This window comes from Sphaeramia orbicularis, chromosome 3 (genome assembly GCF_902148855.1).
Source record: "Sphaeramia orbicularis chromosome 3, fSphaOr1.1, whole genome shotgun sequence".
Taxonomy (NCBI): Eukaryota; Metazoa; Chordata; class Actinopteri; order Kurtiformes; family Apogonidae; genus Sphaeramia; species Sphaeramia orbicularis.
The window spans coordinates 15556918-15567396 of NC_043959.1; positions in this window are offsets into that span (position 1 = coordinate 15556918).

Genomic DNA, 10479 nt, shown 5'->3' on the forward strand with positions numbered 1-10479 from the left:
ACCACTCCACTTTGTCCTGATGGGCAAGTTATGGAATGTTATTGGTCCCAGTGGATCAATATTGGTCAGCCCACACCAGGACCTGATGGAGGAGATATTGAAACCATTCACAGCATAATCGCTGCAGGTCACGACATTTGTTCAGATCCCGTCGAAGTTGAATGTAGAGCTGCTCTTTACCCAGGTCTCACTTTGTCAGAAGTTGGACAAAATGTGGTTTGCAGTAAAAACCTTGGTCTCATATGCAAAAACCAAAACCAAGTGCATAAGAAAAGATGTTTTGATTATGAGATGAGAGTCAAATGTTGTTCATGTCCAACACCTTCAACTCCGACAACAACCACTACAACTGAACGCACTACTACCACAACTACACCTACAACTCCTTCTACAACTACTACAACTAAACGTACTACCACCACAACTACACCTACAACTACTTCTACAACTACTACAACTGAATCTACTACCACGCCAGCACCTACCACTCCACTTTGTCCTGATGGGCAAGTTATGGAATGTTATTGGTCCCAGTGGATCAATATTGGTCAGCCCACACCAGGACCTGATGGAGGAGATATTGAAACCATTCACAGCATAATCGCTGCAGGTCACGACATTTGTTCAGATCCCGTCGAAGTTGAATGTAGAGCTGCTCTTTACCCAGGTCTCACTTTGTCAGAAGTTGGACAAAATGTGGTTTGCAGTAAAAACCTTGGTCTCATATGCAAAAACCAAACCAAGTGCCTAAGAAAAGATGTTTTGATTATGAGATAAGAGTCAAATGTTGTTCATGTCCAACACCTTCAACTCCTTCTACAACAACCACTACAACTGAACGTACTACCACCACAACTACACCTACAACTCTTTCCACAACCACTACAACTGAATGTACTACCACACCAGCACCTACCACTCCACTTTGTCCTGATGGGCAAGTTATGGAATGTTATTGGTCCCCATGGATCAATCTTGTTCAGCCTACACCAGGACCTGATGGAGGAGATATTGAAACCATTCAGAGCATCATCGATGCAGGTCACAACATTTGTTCAGATCCCGTAGAAGTCCAATGTAGAGCTGCTCTTTACCCAGGTCTCACTTTGTCAGAAGTTGGACAAAATGTGGTTTGCAGTAAAAACCTTGGTCTCATATGCAAAAACCAAAACCAAGTGCATAAGAAAAGATGTTTTGATTATGAGATAAGAGTCAAATGTTGTTCATGTCCAACACCTTCAACTCCTACAACAACCACTACAACTGAACGCACCACTACCACAACTACACCTACAACTCCTTCTACAACTACTACAACTAAACGTACTACCACTACAACTACTTCTACAACTACTACAACTGAATCTACTACCACGCCAGCACCTACCACTCCACTTTGTCCTGATGGGCAAGTTATGGAATGTTATTGGTCCCAGTGGATCAATATTGGTCAGCCCACACCAGGACCTGATGGAGGAGATATTGAAACCATTCACAGCATAATCGCTGCAGGTCACGACATTTGTTCAGATCCCGTCGAAGTTGAATGTAGAGCTGCTCTTTACCCAGGTCTCACTTTGTCAGAAGTTGGACAAAATGTGGTTTGCAGTAAAAACCTTGGTCTCATATGCAAAAACCAAAACCAAGTGCATAAGAAAAGATGTTTTGATTATGAGATGAGAGTCAAATGTTGTTCATGTCCAACACCTTCAACTCCGACAACAACCACTACAACTGAACGCACTACTACCACAACTACACCTACAACTCCTTCTACAACTACTACAACTAAACGTACTACCACCACAACTACACCTACAACTACTTCTACAACTACTACAACTGAATCTACTACCACGCCAGCACCTACCACTCCACTTTGTCCTGATGGGCAAGTTATGGAATGTTATTGGTCCCAGTGGATCAATATTGGTCAGCCCACACCAGGACCTGATGGAGGAGATATTGAAACCATTCACAGCATAATCGCTGCAGGTCACGACATTTGTTCAGATCCCGTCGAAGTTGAATGTAGAGCTGCTCTTTACCCAGGTCTCACTTTGTCAGAAGTTGGACAAAATGTGGTTTGCAGTAAAAACCTTGGTCTCATATGCAAAAACCAAAACCAAGTGCATAAGAAAAGATGTTTTGATTATGAGATAAGAGTCAAATGTTGTTCATGTCCAACACCTTCAACTCCTTCTACAACAACCACTACAACTGAACGTACTACCACCACAACTACACCTACAACTCTTTCCACAACCACTACAACTGAATGTACTACCACACCAGCACCTACCACTCCACTTTGTCCTGATGGGCAAGTTATGGAATGTTATTGGTCCCCATGGATCAATCTTGTTCAGCCTACACCAGGACCTGATGGAGGAGATATTGAAACCATTCAGAGCATCATCGATGCAGGTCACAACATTTGTTCAGATCCCGTAGAAGTCCAATGTAGAGCTGCTCTTTACCCAGGTCTCACTTTGTCAGAAGTTGGACAAAATGTGGTTTGCAGTAAAAACCTTGGTCTCATATGCAAAAACCAAAACCAAGTGCATAAGAAAAGATGTTTTGATTATGAGATAAGAGTCAAATGTTGTTCATGTCCAACACCTTCAACTCCTACAACAACCACTACAACTGAACGCACCACTACCACAACTACACCTACAACTCCTTCTACAACTACTACAACTAAACGTACTACCACTACAACTACACCTACAACTACTTCTACAACTACTACAACTGAATCTACTACCACGCCAGCACCTACCACTCCACTTTGTCCTGATGGGCAAGTTATGGAATGTTATTGGTCCCAGTGGATCAATCTTGGTCAGCCCACACCAGGACCTAATGGAGGAGATATTGAAACCATTCACAGCATAATCGCTGCAGGTCACGACATTTGTTCAGATCCCGTCGAAGTTGAATGTAGAGCTGTTCTTTACCCAGGTCTCACTTTGTCAGAGGTTGGACAAAATGTGGTTTGCAGTAAAAACCTTGGTCTCATATGCAAAAACCAAAACCAAGTGCATAAGAAAAGATGTTTTGATTATGAGATCAGAGTCAAATGTTGTTCATGTCCAACACCTTCAACTCCTGCAACAACCACTACAACTGAACGCACTACTACCACAACTACACCTACAACTCCTTCTACAACTACTACAACAAAACGTACTACCACCACAACTACACCTACAACTACTTCTACAACTACTACAACTGAATCTACTACCACGCCAGCACCTACCACTCCACTTTGTCCTGATGGGCAAGTTATGGAATGTTATTGGTCCCAGTGGATCAATATTGGTCAGCCCACACCAGGACCTGATGGAGGAGATATTGAAACCATTCACAGCATAATCGCTGCAGGTCACAACATTTGTTCAGATCCCGTAGAAGTCCAATGTAGAGCTGCTCTTTACCCGGGTCTCACTTTGTCAGAAGTTGGACAAAATGTGGTTTGCAGTAAAAACCTTGGTCTCATATGCAAAAACCAAAACCAAGTGCATAAGAAAAGATGTTTTGATTATGAGATAAGAGTCAAATGTTGTTCATGTCCAACACCTTCAACTCCTTCTACAACAACCACTACAACTGAACGTACTACCACATCAGCACCTACCACTCCACTTTGTCCTGATGGGCAAGTTATGGAATGTTATTGGTCCCCATGGATCAATCTTGGTCAGCCTACACCAGGACCTGATGGAGGAGATATTGAAACCATTCAGAGCATCATTGATGCAGGTCACGGCATTTGTTCAGATCCCGTAGAAGTCCAATGTAGAGCTGCTCTTTACCCAGGTCTCACTTTGTCAGAAGTTGGACAAAATGTGGTTTGCAGTAAAAACCTTGGTCTCATATGCAAAAACAAAAACCAAGGGCTTAGTCAAAGATGTTTTGATTATGAGATAAGAGTCAAATGTTGTTCATGTCCAACACCTTCAACTCCTACAACAACCACTACAACTGAACGCACTACTACCACAACTACACTTACAACTCCTTCTACAACTACTACAACTAAACGTACTACCACCACAACTACACCTACAACTACTTCTACAACTACTACAACTGAATCTCCTACAACACCAGCACCTACCACTCCACTTTGTCCTGATGGGCAAGTTATGGAATGTTATTGGTCCCAGTGGATCAATCTTGGTCAGCCTACACCAGGACCTAGTGGAGGAGATATTGAAACCATTGAGAGCATCATCGATGCAGGTCACAACATTTGTTCAGATCCCTTCGAAGTTGAATGTAGAGCTGCTCTTTACCCAGGTCTCACTTTGTCAGAAGTTGGACAAAATGTGGTTTGCAGTAAAAACCTTGGTCTCATATGCAAAAACCAAAACCAAGTGCATAAGAAAAGATGTTTTGATTATGAGATAAGAATCAAATGTTGCTCATGTCCAACACCTTCAACAACAACCACTACAACTGAGTGTACTACCACCACAACTACACCTACAACTCCTTCTACAACTACTACAACTGAATGTACTACAACACCAGCACCTACCACTCCACTTTGTCCTGATGGGCAAGTTATGGACTGTTATTGGTCCCCATGGATCAATCTTGGTCAGCCTACACCAGGACCTAGTGGAGGAGATTTTGAAACCATTCAGAGCATCATCGATGCAGGTCACAACATTTGTTCAGATCCCGTAGAAGTCCAATGTAGAGCTGCTCTTTACCCAGGTCTCACTTTGTCAGAAGTTGGACAAAATGTGGTTTGCAGTAAAAACCTTGGTCTCATATGCAAAAACCAAAACCAAGTGCCTAAGAAAAGATGTTTTGATTATGAGATAAGAGTCAAATGTTGTTCATGTCCAACACCTTCAACTCCTTCTACAACAACTACTACAACTGAATGTACTACCACCACAACTACGCCTACAACTACTTCTACAACTACTACAACTGAATGTACTACCACCACAACTACGCCTACAACTACTACAACTGAATGTACTACCACCACAACTACGCCTACAACTCTTCTACAACTACTACAACTGAATGTACTACCACGCCGGCACCTACCACTCCACTTTGTCCTGATGGGCAAGTTATGGAATGTTATTGGTCCCAGTGGATCAATCTTGGTCAGCCTACACCAGGGCCTGATGGAGGAGATATTGAAACCATTCAGAGCATCATTGATGCAGGTCACGACATTTGTTCAGATCCCGTAGAAGTCCAATGTAGAGCTGCTCTTTACCCAGGTCTCACTTTGTCAGAAGTTGGACAAAATGTGGTTTGCAGTGAAAACCTTGGTCTCATATGCAAAAACCAAAACCAAGTGCATAAGAAAAGATGTTTGATTATGAGATAAGAATCAAATGTTGCTCATGTCCAACACCTTCAACAACAACCACTACAACTGAGTGTACTACCACCACAACTACACCTACAACTCCTTCTACAACTACTACAACTGAATGTACTACAACACCAGCACCTACCACTCCACTTTGTCCTGATGGGCAAGTTATGGACTGTTATTGGTCCCCATGGATCAATCTTGGTCAGCCTACACCAGGACCTAGTGGAGGAGATATTGAAACCATTCAGAGCATCATCGATGCAGGTCACAACATTTGTTCAGATCCCGTAGAAGTCCAATGTAGAGCTGCTCTTTACCCAGGTCTCACTTTGTCAGAAGTTGGACAAAATGTGGTTTGCAGTAAAAACCTTGGTCTCATATGCAAAAACCAAAACCAAGTGCATAAGAAAAGATGTTTTGATTATGAGATAAGAATCAAATGTTGCTCATGTCCAACACCTTCAACAACAACCACTACAACTGAGTGTACTACCACCACAACTACACCTACAACTCCTTCTACAACTACTACAACTGAATGTACTACAACACCAGCACCTACCACTCCACTTTGTCCTGATGGGCAAGTTATGGACTGTTATTGGTCCCCATGGATCAATCTTGGTCAGCCTGCACCAGGACCTAGTGGAGGAGATATTGAAACCATTCAGAGCATCATCGATGCAGGTCACAACATTTGTTCAGATCCCGTAGAAGTCCAATGTAGAGCTGCTCTTTACCCAGGTCTCACTTTGTCAGAAGTTGGACAAAATGTGGTTTGCAGTAAAAACCTTGGTCTCATATGCAAAAACCAAAACCAAGTGCCTAAGAAAAGATGTTTTGATTATGAGATAAGAGTCAAATGTTGTTCATGTCCAACACCTTCAACTCCTTCTACAACAACTACTACAACTGAATGTACTACCACCACAACTACGCCTACAACTACTTCTACAACTACTACAACTGAATGTACTACCACCACAACTACGCCTACAACTACTACAACTGAATGTACTACCACCACAACTACGCCTACAACTACTACAACTGAATGTACTACCACCACAACTACGCCTACAACTCCTTCTACAACTACTACAACTGAATGTACTACCACGCCGGCACCTACCACTCCACTTTGTCCTGATGGGCAAGTTATGGAATGTTATTGGTCCCAGTGGATCAATCTTGGTCAGCCTACACCAGGGCCTGATGGAGGAGATATTGAACCATTCAGAGCATCATTGATGCAGGTCACGACATTTGTTCAGATCCCGTAGAAGTCCAATGTAGAGCTGCTCTTTACCCAGGTCTCACTTTGTCAGAAGTTGGACAAAATGTGGTTTGCAGTAAAAACCTTGGTTTCATATGCAAAAACCAAAACCAAGTGCATAAGAAAAGATGTTTTGATTATGAGATAAGAATCAAATGTTGCTCATGTCCAACACCTTCAACAACAACCACTACAACTGAGTGTACTACCACCACAACTACACCTACAACTCCTTCTACAACTACTACAACTGAATGTACTACAACACCAGCACCTACCACTCCACTTTGTCCTGATGGGCAAGTTATGGACTGTTATTGGTCCCCATGGATCAATCTTGGTCAGCCTACACCAGGACCTAGTGGAGGAGATATTGAAACCATTCAGAGCATCATCGATGCAGGTCCAACATTTGTTCAGATCCCGTAGAAGTCCATGTAGAGCTGCTCTTTACCCAGGTCTCACTTTGTCAGAAGTTGGACAAAATGTGGTTTGCAGTAAAAACCTTGGTCTCATATGCAAAAACCAAAACCAAGTGCCTAAGAAAAGATGTTTTGATTATGAAATAAGAGTCAAATGTTGCTCATGTCCAACACCTTCAACAACAACTACTACAACTGAATGTAGTACCACCACAACTGCGCCTACAACTCCTTCTACAACTACTACAACTGAATGTACTACCACGCCGGCACTTACCACTCCACTTTGTCCTGATGGGCAAGTTATGGAATGTTATTGGTCCCCATGGATCAATCTTGGTCAGCCTACACCAGGACCTAGTGGAGGAGATATTGAAACCATTCAGAGCATCATCGATGCAGGTCACAACATTTGTTCAGATCCCGTAGAAGTCCAATGTAGAGCTGCTCTTTACCCAGGTCTCACTTTGTCAGAAGTTGGACAAAATGTGGTTTGCAGTAAAAACCTTGGTCTCATATGCAAAAACCAAAACCAAGTGCATAAGAAAAGATGTTTTGATTATGAGATAAGAATCAAATGTTGCTCATGTCCAACACCTTCAACAACAACCACTACAACTGAGTGTACTACCACCACAACTACACCTACAACTCCTTCTACAACTACTACAACTGAATGTACTACAACACCAGCACCTACCACTCCACTTTGTCCTGATGGGCAAGTTATGGACTGTTATTGGTCCCCATGGATCAATCTTGGTCAGCCTACACCAGGACCTAGTGGAGGAGATTTTGAAACCATTCAGAGCATCATCGATGCAGGTCACAACATTTGTTCAGATCCCGTAGAAGTCCAATGTAGAGCTGCTCTTTACCCAGGTCTCACTTTGTCAGAAGTTGGACAAAATGTGGTTTGCAGTAAAAACCTTGGTCTCATATGCAAAAAACCAAAACCAAGTGCCTAAGAAAGATGTTTTGATTATGCGATAAGAGTCAAATGTTGTTCATGTCCAACACCTTCAACTCCTTCTACAAACAACTACTACAACTGAATGTACTACCACCACAACTACGCCTACAACTACTTCTACAACTACTACAACTGAATGTACTACCACCACAACTACGCCTACAACTACTACAACTGAATGTACTACCACCACAACTACGCCTACAACTCCTTCTACAACTACTACAACTGAATGTACTACCACGCCGGCACCTACCACTCCACTTTGTCCTGATGGGCAAGTTATGGAATGTTATTGGTCCCAGTGGATCATCTTGGTCAGCCTACACCAGGGCCTGATGGAGGAGATATTGAAACCATTCAGAGCATCATTGATGCAGGTCACGACATTTGTTCAGATCCCGTAGAAGTCCAATGTAGAGCTGCTCTTTACCCAGGTCTCACTTTGTCAGAAGTTGGACCAAAATGTGGTTTGCAGTAAAAACCTTGGTCTCATATGCAAAAACCAAAACCAAGTGCATAAGAAAGATGTTTTGATTAGAGATAAGAATCAAATGTTGCTCATGTCCAACACCTTCAAAACAACCACTAACAACTGAGTGTACTAACCACCCACAACTACACCTACAACTCCTTCTACAACTACTACAACTGAATGTACTACAACACCAGCACCTACCACTCCACTTTGTCCTGATGGGCAAGTTATGGACTGTTATTGGTCCCCATGGATCAATCTTGGTCAGCCTACACCAGGACCTAGTGGAGGAGATATTGAAAACCATTCAGAGCATCATCGATGAGGTCACAACATTTGTTCAGCATCCCGTAGAAGTCCAATGTAGAGCTGCTCTTTACCCAGGTCTCACTTTGTCAGAAGTTGGACAAAATGTGGTTTGCAGTAAAAACCTTGGTCTCATATGCAAAAACCAAACCAGTGCCTAAGAAACAGATGTTTGTGATTATGGAAATAAGAGTCAAATGTTGCTCATGTCCAACACCTTCAACAACAACTACTACAACTGAATGTAGTACCACCACAACTGCGCCTACAACTCCTTCTACAACTACTACAACTGAATGTACTACCACGCCGGCACCTACCACTCCACTTTGTCTTGATGGGCCAAGTTATGGAATGTTATTGGCCCAGTGGATCAATCTTGGTCAGCATACACCAGGACCTGATGGAGGAGATATGAAACCATCAGAGCATCATTGATGCAGGTCACGACATTTGTTCAGATCCCGTAGAAGTCCAATGTAGAGCTGCTCTTTACCCAGGTCTCACTTTGTCAGAAGTTGGACAAAATGTGGTTGCAGTAAAAACCTTGGTCTCATATGCAAAAACCAAAACCAGTGCATAAGACAAGATTTTTGATTATGAGATAAGAATCAAATGTTGCTCATGTCCAACACCTTCAACACAACCATACAACTGAGTGTACTACCACCACAACTACACCTACAACTCCTTCTACAACTACTACAACTGATGTACTACAACACCAGCACCTACCACTCCACTTTGTCCTGATGGGCAAGTTTATGGACTGTTATTGGTCCCCATGGATCAATCTTGGTCCAGCCTGCACCAGGACCTAGTGGAGGAGATATTGAAACCATTCCGACATCATCGATGCAGGTCCACAACATTGTTCAGATCCCGTAGAAGTCCAATGTAGAGCTGCTCTTTACCCAGGTCTCACTTTGTCAGAAGTTGGACCAAAATGTGGTTTGCAGTAAAAACCTTGGTCTCATATGCAAAACCAAAACCAAGTGCCTAAGAAAAGATGTTTGATTATGAAATAGAGTCAAATGTTGCTCATGTCCAACACCTTCACAACAACTCTACAACTGAATGTAGTACCACCACAACTGCGCCTACAACTCCTTCTACAACTACTACAACTGAATGTACTTCCACCACAACTACGCCTACAACTACTTCTATAACTACTACAACTGAATGTACTACCACCACAACTACGCCTACAACTACTACAACTGAATGTACTTCCACAACTACGCCTACAACTCCTTCTACAACTACTACAACTGAATGTACTACCACCACAGCTACAACTACTACAACTGAATGTACTACTTCCACAACCACGCCTACAGCTACTACAACTGAATGTACTACCACCACAACTACACCTACAACTACTACAACTGAATGTACTACCACCACAACTACGCCTACAACTCCTTCTACAACTACTACAACTGAATGTACTACCACGCCGGCACCTACCACTCCACTTTGTCCTGATGGGCAAGTTATGGAATGTTATTGGTCCCCATGGATCAATCTTGGTCAGCCTACACCAGGACCTAGTGGAGGAGATATTGAAACCATTCAGAGCATCATCGATGCAGGTCACAACATTTGTTCAGATCCCGTAGAAGTCCAATGTAGAGCAGCTCTTTACCCAGGTCT